The sequence below is a fragment of the Oculina patagonica genome, chromosome 1 (assembly GCF_052425735.1).
Source record: "Oculina patagonica isolate OP01 chromosome 1, crgOcupat, whole genome shotgun sequence".
NCBI lineage: Eukaryota > Metazoa > Cnidaria > Anthozoa > Scleractinia > Oculinidae > Oculina > Oculina patagonica.
In genome coordinates this window covers 32334570-32347560 of record NC_135758.1, presented here as the reverse complement: position 1 = coordinate 32347560, position 12991 = coordinate 32334570, and the positions used below count along the sequence as shown (strand labels likewise).

Here is a 12991-nt window from a genome sequence, read left to right as displayed (position 1 = left end):
TCAGTCTTCCATCCCATCTGTCATCCCTGTGTATCTTGAACAAGGTCGATAATTGTTGAGTTGTTTAGAGCGTTTCTGTCGTTCACGACTGATTGATTACCCGAGCTTAGAAGAAAGAAGATATCACCACGTCTTCTTGGAAGGGCCATTAAATGGTGATCACAAGATACTACTTTTGGGCGCCTCGCAGAGTTTCCTGGCCACGATCCCCTTACCTCTCGCCATTGGAATTCTACTGTGGTATTTACTCGCTTTCCCCCTGTGTTTTTTCTCACCTTCCCCCTATTTAGTGTGTACCGCTTTTCCACTGTGATGTATTCTGCTCCTTCCTCCTGTGTTATATATATTGCTCCGTTCTCCTGTGTTATATATACTGCTCCTTCCTCCTTGTTATATATACTTACTCCTTCCTCTTGTGTTATATATACTGCGTCCTCCTCCTGTGTTATGTATACTGCACCTTCCTTCTGTGTTATATATACTGCTCCTTACTTCTGTGTTATATATACTGCTCCTTCCTCCTCTGTTATGTATACTACTCCTTCCTCCTGTGTTATGTATACTTACTGCTTCCTCCTGTGTTATATATACTGCTCCTTCCTCCTGTGTTATAAATACTGCTCCTTCCTCCTGTGTTATATATACTGCTCCTTCCTCCTGTGTTATATATACTGACTCCTTCCTCCTGTGTTATATATACTGCGTCCTTCCTCCTGTGTTATATATACTGCTCCTTCCTCCTGTGTTATATATACTGCTCCTTCCTTCTTGTTTTATATATACTTACTGCTTCCTCCTGTGTTATATATACTGCTCCTTCCTCCTGTGTTATATATACTGCTCCTTCCTCCTGTGTTATATATACTTACTGCTTCCTCCTGTGTTATATATACTGCTCCTTCCTCCTGTGTTATATATACTGCTCCTTCCTCCTGTGTTATATATACTGCTCCTTCCTCCTGTGTTATATATACTGCGCCTTCCTCCTGTGTTATAAATACTTACTGCTTCCTCCTGTGTTATAAATACTCACTGCTTCCTCCTGTGTTATATGTACTGCTCCTTTCTCCTGTGTTATATATACTGCTCCTTTCTCCTGTGTTATATATACTGCTACTTCCTCCTTTGTTATATATACTGCTCCTTCCTCCTGTGTTATATATACTGCGTCCTTCCTCCTGTGTTATATGTACTGCTCCTTTCTCCTGTGTTATATGTACTGCTCCTTTCTTCCTGTGTTATATGAACTGCTCCTTCCTCCTGTGTTATATATACTGCTCCTTTCTCCTGTGTTATATTCTGCTCCTTCCTCCTGTGTTATAAATACTTACTCCTTTCTCCTGTGTTATATATACTGCTCCTTCCTCCTGTGTTATATATACTGCTCCTTTCTCCTGTGTTATATATACTGCGCCTTTCTCCTCTGTTATATATACTGCTCCTTCCTCCTTGTTATAAATACTTACTCCTTTCTCCTGTGTTATATATACTGCGCCTTCCTCCTTGTTATAAATACTTACTCCTTTCTCCTGTGTTATATATACTGCTCCTTCCTCCTGTGTTATATATACTGCTCCTTTCTCCTGTGTTATATATACTAGCTCTTTCTCCTCTGTTATATATACTGCGCCTTCCTCCTTGTTATAAATACTTACTCCTTTCTCCTGTGTTATATATACCGCGCCTTCCTCCTGTGTTATATATACTGCTCCTTTCTCCTGTGTTATATATACTACGCCTTTCTCCTCTGTTATATGTACTGCTCCTTCCTCCTGTGTTATAAATACTGACTCCTTTCTCCTGTGTTATATATACTGCTCCTTCCTCTTTGTTATAAATACTTACTCCCGTCTCCTGTGTTGTATATACTGCGCCTTCCTCCTCTGTTATATGTACTGCTCCTTACTCCTGTGTTATACTATACTGCTCCTTTCTCCTGTGTTATATATACTGGCCCTTCCTCCTGTGTTATATATACTACGCCTTTCTCCTCTGTTATATATACTGCGCCTTCCTCCTTTGTTATAAATACTTACTCCTTTCTCCTGTGTTATATATACTGCGCCTTCCTCCTGTGTTATATATACTACGCCTTTCTCCTCTGTTATATATACTTACTGCCTTCCTCCTGTGTTATAATATACTTACTCCTTTCTCCTGTGTTATATATACTGCGCCTTCCTCCTGTGTTATATAGTACTTACTCCTTCCTCCTGTGTTATATATACTATGCCTTTCTCCTTTGTTATATATAATGCGCCTTCCTCCTGTGTTATATATACTGCGCCTTCCTCCTCTGTTTTTTATATATACTGCTCCTTCCTCCTGTGTTATATATACTTACTCCTTCCTCCTGTGTTATATACACTGCGCCTTCCTCCTGTGTTATATATATTGCTTCTTTCTCCTGTGTTATATATACTACGCCTTTCTCCTCTGTTATATGTACTGCTCCTTCCTCCTTGTTATAAATACTTACTCCTTTCTCCTGTGTTATATATACTGCGCCTTCCTCCTTGTTATAATTACTTACTCCTTTCTCCGGTGTTATATATACTGCTCCTTCCTCCTGTGTTATATATACTATGCTCTTTCTCCTCTGTTATATATATTGCTCTTTCCTTCTGTGTTATATATACTGCGCCTTCCTCCTGTGTTATATATACTGCTGCCTTTCTCCTCTGTTATATATACTGCTCCTTCCTCCTGTGTAATATATACTCCTCCTTTCTCCGGTGTTATATATAATGCGCCTTCCTCCTGTGTTATAAATACTTACTCCTTTCTCCTGTGTTATATACTGCTCCTTCCTCCTGTATTATATATACTGCTCCTTTCTCCTGTGTTATATATACTACGCCTTCTCTCCTCTGTTATATATACTGCGCCTTCCTCCTTGTTATAAATACTTACTCCTTTCTCCTGTGTTATATGTACTGCTGCCTTCCTCCTTGTTATAAATACTTACTCCTTTCTCCTGTGTTATATATACTGCGCCTTCCTCCTGTGTTATAAATACTTACTCCTTTCTCCTGTGTTATATGTACTGCGCCTTCCTCTTTGTTATAAATACTTACTCCTTTCTCCTGTGTTATATATAATGCTCCTTCCTCCTTTGTTATATATACTTACTCCTTTCTCCTGTGTTATATATAATGCTCCTTCCTCCTTTGTTATAAATACTTACTCTTTTTCTCCTGTGTTATATATAATGCGCCTTCCTCCTTTGTTATAAATACTTACTCCTTTCTCCGGTGTTATATATAATGCGCCTTCCTCCTGTGTTATAAATACTTACTCCTTTCTCCTGTGTTATATATACATGCGCCTTCCTCTTGTGTTATAAATACTTACTCCTTTCTCCTGTGTTATATATACTGCGCCTTCCTCCTGTGTTATATATAATGCTCCTTCCTCCTGTGTTATAAATACTTACTCCTTTCTCCTGTGTTATATATAATGCGCCTTCCTCTTTGTTATAAATACCTACTCCTTTCTCCTGTGTTATATATACTGCGCCTTCCTCCTGTGTTATAAATACTTACTCCTTTCTCCTGTGTTATATATACTGCGCCTTCCTCCTGTGTTATAAATACTTACTCCTTTCTCCTGTGTTATATATACTGCGCCTTCCTCCTGTGTTATATATACTGCGCCTTCCTCCTGTGTTATATACACTGCTCCCTACTTCTGTGTTATATGTGCTGCTCCTCTCTCCTGTGTTATACATAATACTCCTTTCTCTAGTGTTACAACGAGACATTTACCAAGGTTACCGCGAGCAAAAGGCGACTTCTTGCAATAAAAAAATGTTTTTCGTTCTCCAACTTTGTTGCGGAATCTCATTTTTTTGCATTGTTTCTCCAGCTGAACCACCGTTCAAATTTTTCACAGAAAAAAAAATCCTCGATTTTTTTTCCTCGTTTTTTCCCGCGTTTTTCGCTTTCCCCCGACTACCGAGAACCTGGAAAAGGCTACATATGGCTTCATGTCTTGCCGCCCATGGCTAAAAGCTTAAACTTAAACAAACGATTTTATCTACCTACCAGCAAGTTTGCGCCGTTCCAATTTTTTGCAAAGTCTAGATCACATTCTTAGTCGTCTTTTTTGTTGTGATAGGAGGTCGTTTGAAGCGCTGAAGTCAGTTGCAGTCATTTCTTTGAAAGAGCGATTTGATTTCACAGCGCTTTTCAAGTTTTCAACTTTTTTTAAACTGATCCATTGCATTGTGACGTCATAACGTTGAGCAGCAAGCGCGCGCTGACAAGGGAACGCGCGCTCGTGGTTTATACAACCTCCATTCCAGGCTCACTTTCCTGGGATCGAGGTTGTTGTCGTTATAGAAGACTTTGAGATCTCGGTGTTCTGGAGAAAGTTACGAGTAAAATTATTTTTAGCGTGAATCTATTCTTTCTTTTGATTTATTTTCTATACAGTAGTCGTCCCAGTCCCCGTTTTAAACTTTAATCTAGCTTTATCTAGCTTCTGGTTTTGTTGGTGATTCGTTGTCATAATGCGGCCCAGACTCTGTATACGAATTTCTTTCTTTGTGTTGTTTTACTTAAGGACGTTCGCGCGAAAATCTTCCAACATTGCAATTTTTCTTAAAATTTCACCAGAGCTAGTTTATTAGTTACTTTTATCAGAAATATAAAAAAAAGTGGGGGTCACCGACCTCGTTTCCGAAATACGATAACCGAAAGATGGCGCGTATTTGGATAAATTTCACTTCGTCACAAGATATGACCTCAGCGGCTTCGGGCGACAAAATATTTTAAAGTAATTGATGTAGGCTAACTTTCTTTGTCTGAATTTATTTTAGTGGGTCTATTGTACAAATATATTTCGGTTTTGAAGTCCCTTAAGGAAAATCTTGCCTTAAAGAATTGGATTTGCGAACACTCGAGACTGGAAAATGTGACTAATTTGGTCGCGCGCGAGGGGAGAAAATGAAAAAAGAACAAAGTTCCAACATTGGAATTTCGCTCATTTTTTGTCAATCAGTAGAGATTTATTAGTAAAGTTGGTATATCCCGAAAAAAGTGGAGGTCACCGACCGTTTAAGAGAGGAAACTGCAAGCGAAGTTAACGGAACGGCTACCAACCCTATATGTGTTTGGAAAGTTTTCTCAGCGCGCGCGCTCATGCATGACGTGGCGTGACGTTGCGACATGAATTACGTGCGCAGTAAGGATGCGCATAAACAATTAGCGCGAACGTCCTTAAAGATGAATTCCAGTCCGTACTGCGCAATCTCGGCTGCAATGTTTATCGGAGCCCTTCACTGGCGAAAAATGTAATACGCATGCGCTGTGCAAAAAGTCATGTGACGGCTTTCCAGCCTTTTTATTGGCTCATCGCGAAGATGCCGGCAAAATTGAAGAAGTTAATGGCCGCCGTTTTTACCAAGGAAGGTGTTGTGATTTTTTACCTCTGTGAGAGATCAAAGATTGTTTTCTTCACGTTGTTAAATGTATCGCATTCTCCAGTTATTCTTGCATCCTGGGACCGATTAACAAATGCAGTTGGTTAATGCATTTCACGGTCAGTGGCGTTCAGGAATGGAGTATCGCGACGAAAAGTGATGCAAAAAAGGTGGGTGAATTTCACGTTTTTGCTTACGGTATGTCTCGTGCAGCACGGTACACGAAGGGATTATAAGTAAGTAAAAGTACATTTTCTAGGCTTTTTGTAGATATATAAATTAGCTTGTACCGAGTTGCAGGGGAGTGGCAATTGGCTGAAACTTGGACTGTATTTTGGAGAGAGAATTCGACATCGATGTCTATCGAATCAATATCGAAGAACAATATTCCACTATAAAAACGCGACCCAAAAATTGATTTTCGCACAGTGTATTCAAGTTTTCCTTCAAAGGAATAATGGGTCTCCGAGAGCTGTTTTAGTGGCTGATCGATCCTACATAAAAATGATGTTGTTATCGTACAATTCGATAGTTCATTGCTTAATTTGTTATTTATTTATTGCGGCACGGGTGTAAATGCGAATGGTTCCATGGAATTGTAAATCTTTAATTTGTGTGTAATTTTTTTTCCCTAACATGGCAAGAATTTTGAAGAAATAGCTTTTTCGTCTATATTTTCGGATTTGTTTCATCTGAATCCTCAAATCTCCTCTGGGAGAATAGGGCCTTAGAGATTCGTATTTGTTTACCTTGGAAGTTTTCTTTTCTTCAGTTGTTCGTTTCTTCTTGATCTTGTCTGGTCCAAATATAAATATCATGTATGACATGTATTGATGATCTTTTCTTTCTAAAAACTCTTTGCCAGAATACTGCATTATAAACATAAAACTTCCTAAGTTTAAATGTTGCTCCCCAGAAGGCTTGTTATATTTCAGAGGCCTACATATGTAGCTTTCGGTATGTTAGACATTCCTTTTGGAACTGCAGTACAAATAAAGAAGGCTTTAATTTCAAAGAAAAATACAGACACAGAATACAAAAGAAATTTATTTTCTAGAGTTCCAGATTTGTTCAAATGGCATTTATACCTGTACAGTATTTTAATTGACATTGCCTGTTGGTTTCACTTTTGTTAGTTTCTTAAAACCGGTGATATTAAGTACAACTGTCAAGTATACCACATGCTCTTTTTGTTCATGAGCTGTTTACATGTACTGGTACATCAGTTTCCGTTTGGCATCCCACATGTAATTTTGATGCTTTTCACTGTAGCAAGAAGGCCGGTTAAATTCAGTTCTCAGTTTCAATGTGTTGTAAGAATATCTTGGCAAATCTTTGTTGATGTTTACAATTTTCTGTATCTATAAAAAACAAACACCTTAGGCTCAGTCAAGTCTTGTGCACAGGATTTCACCATCAACTTGTGCCAACACAAGCATCAAAATGTCTTCATCCTTGTGTGGCACTTGCATTTATCAGTGTTTGTTTGAACTCTAGTTCAAGTTTTTGTACTTACACTTGTGCTTGCTTCACTGATGAAAACCAGGCTTTAGGAAATGCTTATTCTGGGTTCAGTTTCACCCCACTTTGTGTTTGTTTGGATGCATATTTTTCTGTGTAGGGAAGTGGGATTTTTTAATTGGCTTGGGGATATTTTGATTGCCAGTCAATTACATAAGAAATGCAAACTTTAGGGCTTAAAATATGGCATTCATACATCTTGGAATATTCATTTCACATATCCATCTGGTTTTGTAGCTTTATTTACAACACACCATGAATGTGTTGCAAGATGCTGTTCTACAAGATAAAGCTTTGTCATAGTTTAACTGCAACAGAGGATTAAGGATGTGGATACCTAATCGAAAAAACAGAATTAGGTTTAACCATGTAACTTATGTATGGGTAAACAAATTATAACAAAATTTATGATACAATGTACATTGTAATGACTTAAATGTACCCTGTTTAAAATTACTACATGTCACACATGTTTTACTAAAGCAAAAGCTACATTTTGAAATCTTCCAAGTTCTTTTATTTGCTTGACTGACAAAAGGAAAATAACTGCTTGTACATTCCCTGGAACAATCAAAGGATTTGACTTTTGCTTCAATAGGTTGACCTCAAAATTATTAGCTTTGTACATCAAAGTTTTCGTTCAGCAAAAACTCAGTGACTCAGGATCAACTTAAGTACTAACAACTCCAAATTAATGAAACCCAATGCTAGAAGCGATGATGTTTTACAAGGAGAGCTTCAATAATTTTCAGGAAATTTATCAAATTAACATAACTAAATGTAGCTGACAACTTGTGTGTAAATGACTGCTCTCCAACTGCAGAGTGAGGAGAATTTGCACAAGTAACAGTGTTCAGTAAAAGAGGGAGTTTGGTAAAAGATTGACAGGCAGTGTGGCAGAAGGCTACTAACTGATGCCCCATACATGTAACTACTGAAAATTGAAATTTGCAGGAAATAGTAAAATTCAACAAAATTTATCATCAAGGGGCCTCATACATGTAACTACTGAAAATTGTTGCTTATTTCCTTTTCTGATATCTTTCCTTTTAAGCTTTACATGCCTCAAAAATCAGTTTTGCTACTCTCCTTTGAATTAATCTTTATACATTGTTAGCCATCCAGATTTGGATACCGTGTTGGATTGAAGGTCATCTTGGATCCACCTCATGTAGGGGTAGGGGGGCTATGCAAGACACCACCTGTCTGATTAGCCATATGGACAAAATTTATTGGCCTCAAAATTCAAGTTGATACTTTCATATTCAGTGTGCATGAAGCTTGTATTGCTGGAGAAATGGCACAAGGTTTGAACCTTTTTCCTAGTTTCTAATCCTGATAGAGTGGGGGCTATACAAATCTATACAAACAAGAAACCATCTTTTAAGGGTTTTTTTTTTTTTGGGGGGGGGGGGCATGAAGAGACCACCTGTCTGTTTGCAGAGTGGTGGGTCCTGTCTGAGTACAATAGTTTTGACCATTTCCCTAAAGGTTTTTTTTTCAGCATTTTCAGTTTTTTTCAGCAATCATTAACTTTCAAATAATATTTTATTTTTGCAGGTTGTGCAGTTGGCTAAATGGCAACAAATAGAAACCAGTGTTTACTGACTGTAGGATCACTAAAATGACAATAAATTTGAAATTCTTTTGCTCTCATTCAGACTGCTGCTCTCTTTGTGTTTCGCATAAGTTACTGGGAGATGTTAGATAGTAAAAAATAATAAACTTTATTTGTCACTCCAATAAAATGGTTTTTCAGTAACAATTACAGTAAAAAGATGCTCATTCCAGCCCACATAGTGATACCTTTTGACAGCCTCATGCAAAGTTCAGCGTGTTGTATTGAAATTGAAGATATTTTTGTGTCACAATTTTGTTTCAGTGAATCTGTTAATGAATTCAAAACACTGTGTCTTGTTAAAAAAAATAACTTGTAGGAACGCACAACAAACCATTTAAGTGTAAGCAATTTGTTTTCAATAGCATGCAACCAGGTCTTTTTTTTTTTCAGGTGGGATGGCTGCATGCAGTTTGGGTGGGGGGTGCTAAAGGGATAAGACATGTATTGAAAACAAATATTCACAACCTTTGAAAACCAATGTTCACAGTTCCTTTTAATTAATTTTATCTTTCTCATAGCACTCAGTAGATGTTACAAAAAACAAACTAAATCAGTGCAATGATACACCCCTGGAGAACTTGAATATCATTACAGTACAGAAATAATAGCATACATTGAATTGATATTTCCCCTTTTATGCACGAGAAATGTCTATGAAGAAAAAGCAATAATTTTCAGGGACTGATGTATAATACAGTATTCACATATGTATAGCGGTATTTGTGCATGCAACCTATAAGAAATTATTAGAAATGCTACAAATAATCAATTTTGTTTACAAAAACTGTTCATTTCAAAGCCAAAACAGATTTATCATTCATATTACTACCTAACGAGCTACAAATGCCAGAGGAAATTTAACCTCAAGTCACAAGACAGATGTACTTGTCTTGGCAACTTCGTTTATAAAGAGAGTTGGACAATGAATAAATAAGTCTTATGACTAATTGACGAACGTGCAAAAATATGGTCGATCGGATGACAACCTCACAAACCAAATAGGTTCAATAAGCTTATATGTTATTGTTACGAAACGCATCGGTTCCATTTTCCCGAAGGAAACCAATCTTGCAACTGTAGTGTAAAGTACAGCCCTATTTCTTACCGACAATTTGATTGCACTTCAATGAAACCATTTGATTTTTGCGGATTTTTGAAATGAGCTCCTCCATGATCGTCATTCAACTGTACAAGCTCCTTGCTCCCTCGGCCGTCCTTTACGTTACATTGTGCGTAAATACGGACTCGAGCACTGGCCTCGCATGAAAGATTTCTTCTAGAAAGAAAAAATATCCGTATTCTTTCAGTATGCGTCCACAACTTCGCATTACAACTTTCCATCTTGTCCGCATCGTCCGCCATTTTGAATGGTGTCACGTGGTTGCGCGCGGACCAATCAGACATTTTTCGCCAGTGAATCGGAGCCCAACACGAAAGAATGTTTACAAGCAAAACTAAAAATTCCGCGACAAACTTACCTTTTTCTTCATTATTAACGCCAGATATCCTTGCAGAACAAAAAATAACGAGTAGAGGAACCTTGACGCTATTTCAAACCGACGTTTCAGCTCATCGGAAATTCTTGAAGTAAACGAACTGTAATGGCGGACTAAAAAACTTCATGTATGCTGTCACCGAAGTGTAACGTTTCAACGAATTCAAAACAAAAACGAAAACAAACCCCGAGTCTGCGCAGTACGGACTGGAAATCAGCTTTAAGTGAAATTGAAACACAAGAAATCATAAATGGATCCAGGAACAGACATCAAAATAACAGGAGATAGAAATAAAGCAAGCCCGATTTATTTCGATTCTTTTTAAAAAATAGTTAAAGACTGCCAGTTTAAATTATGCACGTTTACGTGCATAATTTTTCATAATAAATTTTCTTTCCGACTGTTACCTTGAAAAAGAAAAGTTCGGTATAATTTGATAACTAAAAATTCTATCTAAGGGCCTGTTTACATGAAAGGCGGGTGCCCCGGCTAACCGAGTTACCCGGCTAACCGAGCTACCCTGGGCGAGCCAACTTTTCATACGTTTCTTAAGAAAACGTATTGAAGTCTTTACATGCTAGAAGGGTAACCCGCCTTGCCGGGGCACTCGGTCTACTTGCCCGGGGCACCCTTCTAGGCGGGATAGCTTTTTGCCATGTAAACGGTTATGGCCGAGCTATCCCGGCTTGCCGGTGTCGCAGTGATCTTGGTATCCCCCAATTTTATCACCCCCGTACCAAGATCCCTAGTGATCTTGGCATCCCCTCAGGGGATGCCAAGATCACTAACAGCGTTGAATACAGCAGACTGGGGCAAGTGAAGCAAACCACAATTCCATTCAAAAATCATTTTGCTTTATCAGAATGCTTTGTCTTCATAAATTTAATCGTTCTTAGCAAACAGTATTGACGACTTCGCAAATATTCGCAAAGCTAAACAACCGTTTGATTCAAGTCCGCGTAATTATTCTTAAAACCTGTTAACACCGAACCACGCGCCGAAATCCCTTATACCGGCTAACCTTTAATATTTCAAACATAAAAAGCGCATTGTAAGAGCTTCCAATTTGCTCGGTGAATGAACATTTAAGAAAAAATGCGAACATGATCAAGAAACTGACAAAGGACTGTCACGCAATATTGCAACTCGATATGAATGCGATCGCCCGGCGTGAAAACTGACCTCTCGAGTCTGTGAACTTATCTCTTTTGTTTGTATTGTTATCAGCAAAAGGTTTTATTGCAGGTTAGGGTAAATGGGGTAAATAAATACTGGGTTAACTTAATGACTTTTATCTTGTGATTTCGGTTTAGTCTATATAGGTATTCGAGCATCGACCCAAGGTTAGAACATTTACCATTAGAAAAAATAAAAAAAACTTTAAAACGTTGAAAACGTTGAAAGGACAAGACATCTAAGGAGAGTGATTTATTGGGGATACCGAAATCCCTAGTGATATGCGTATCCCTTCCTACTATATTATCTCCGATGAGTATTCTGAGAATTAACCTATCAAAAGAAGTTACCTAAAAGCAAGGCTTTCAAACGGGTACAAAAGTGAGGACGAGGAATTTTGGGGGATACCGAAATCCCTAGTGATTTCCGTATCCCATTCTGTATCCCATTTTTTAGAATTCTGAATAGAAAAGTAACCAACACTAAAGATAAAAAGGTGTGTTACCTAGACGATAAGCGTTCTAACCTGTAGAAAAGGTAAGGAGAGAGGAATTTAGCTACGGGGATACCAAAATCCCTAGCGATATGCGTACCCCCTTCCATTATGAAATATACATTATCGGTTAACTTAATTATATATAGAAATAACAAGACTTTTAAATAATAATAACTTTTTTTTTTTACCGTTTGAACGTTTTTCGTCTATTTAACCTACTTTTCATTTCTCTTGGTAAATTCTCTCTTCATCATACTCATCAGAGACATTGTAGTAGGACGGGATACCCATATCACTAGGGATTTCGGTATCCCCTGATCCCCAATATATCTCTCTCTCCTGACGTTTTAATATGTCTTGTCCTTACCACGTTTTCAACGTTCGAGATTTTCTTTATTCATCTTTGTGCCTTGGCTGTTCGTTGTACTCTTGGGACGATGATCAAATACCTATAAATCACTATGTGCAGGAGTAAAGGTTATTACGTTATCCCAATCAGACTACGTATTCTTTGTTTACACATACCTGTTTTATTTGTCACTTAACTATATTGTTAATAACGATACAAATAAAAGGGATTAGTTCACATGGAATAAATGAGCATTTAATAAAAAAATCAAAAAACAAAATCTTTGGTCTAAGGTTATTAAAATCTTTGACAGACTCGAGAGGTCAATTTTCAAAGCCTGGTGATTGCATTCATATCGAGTTTCTATTGCGTGACAGTCCTTTGTCGGTTTCTTGATCAAGCATTTTCGCATGTGAAATTTTCATCCACCGAGCAAATTGGAATCTCTTACAATCGTTTATGTTTGAAATATTAACCTGCCTTGAAAAGTTTATCGATAAGCACCATGTGCGTGTTAGTATAAGGGATTCCGGCGCGTGGTTCGGCTTTAAGAATAATTGCGCGGACTTGAATCAAACCGACAAACGGTTTGTTTTCCTTTGCCAATATCTGCAAAGACGCTAATATTGTTTGCTAAGAACGATTAAATTTACGAACAAAGCTTTGTGATAAAGCAAAATGGTCTTTGAGTGGAATTTTGGTTTGCTTCACTTGCCCCAGTCTGCTGTATTCGACGCTGTTTTAGTGATCTTGGTACGGGGGTGCCTAAAATTGGGGGATACCAAGATCACTGCGACACCGGGATAAGTTTTAATTAATTTCGCGCGTGTTTTAAACTAAATTTGAAGTTAATGGCATAAAATGTATAAATTCTGGACCCAAACAGTGCTATTTGATCAAAATTAGT

General features: G+C 37.8%; 1 long non-coding RNA gene and 1 pseudogene across 1 annotated transcript; both read left to right on the top strand.

Annotated features, from left to right (window-relative positions):
• Window positions 1-400: 400 nt before the first annotated feature.
• LOC144646568 (uncharacterized) lies at window positions 401-1647 on the top strand (annotated as a pseudogene).
• Window positions 1648-5228: 3581 nt separating this feature from the next.
• Window positions 5229-8602, top strand: LOC144664740 (uncharacterized). The gene is made up of 2 exons (XR_013572843.1): window positions 5229-5595; window positions 8507-8602. It is a non-coding gene; the product is annotated as an uncharacterized LOC144664740 (long non-coding RNA).
• The last annotated feature ends 4389 nt before the right edge of the window (window positions 8603-12991 follow it).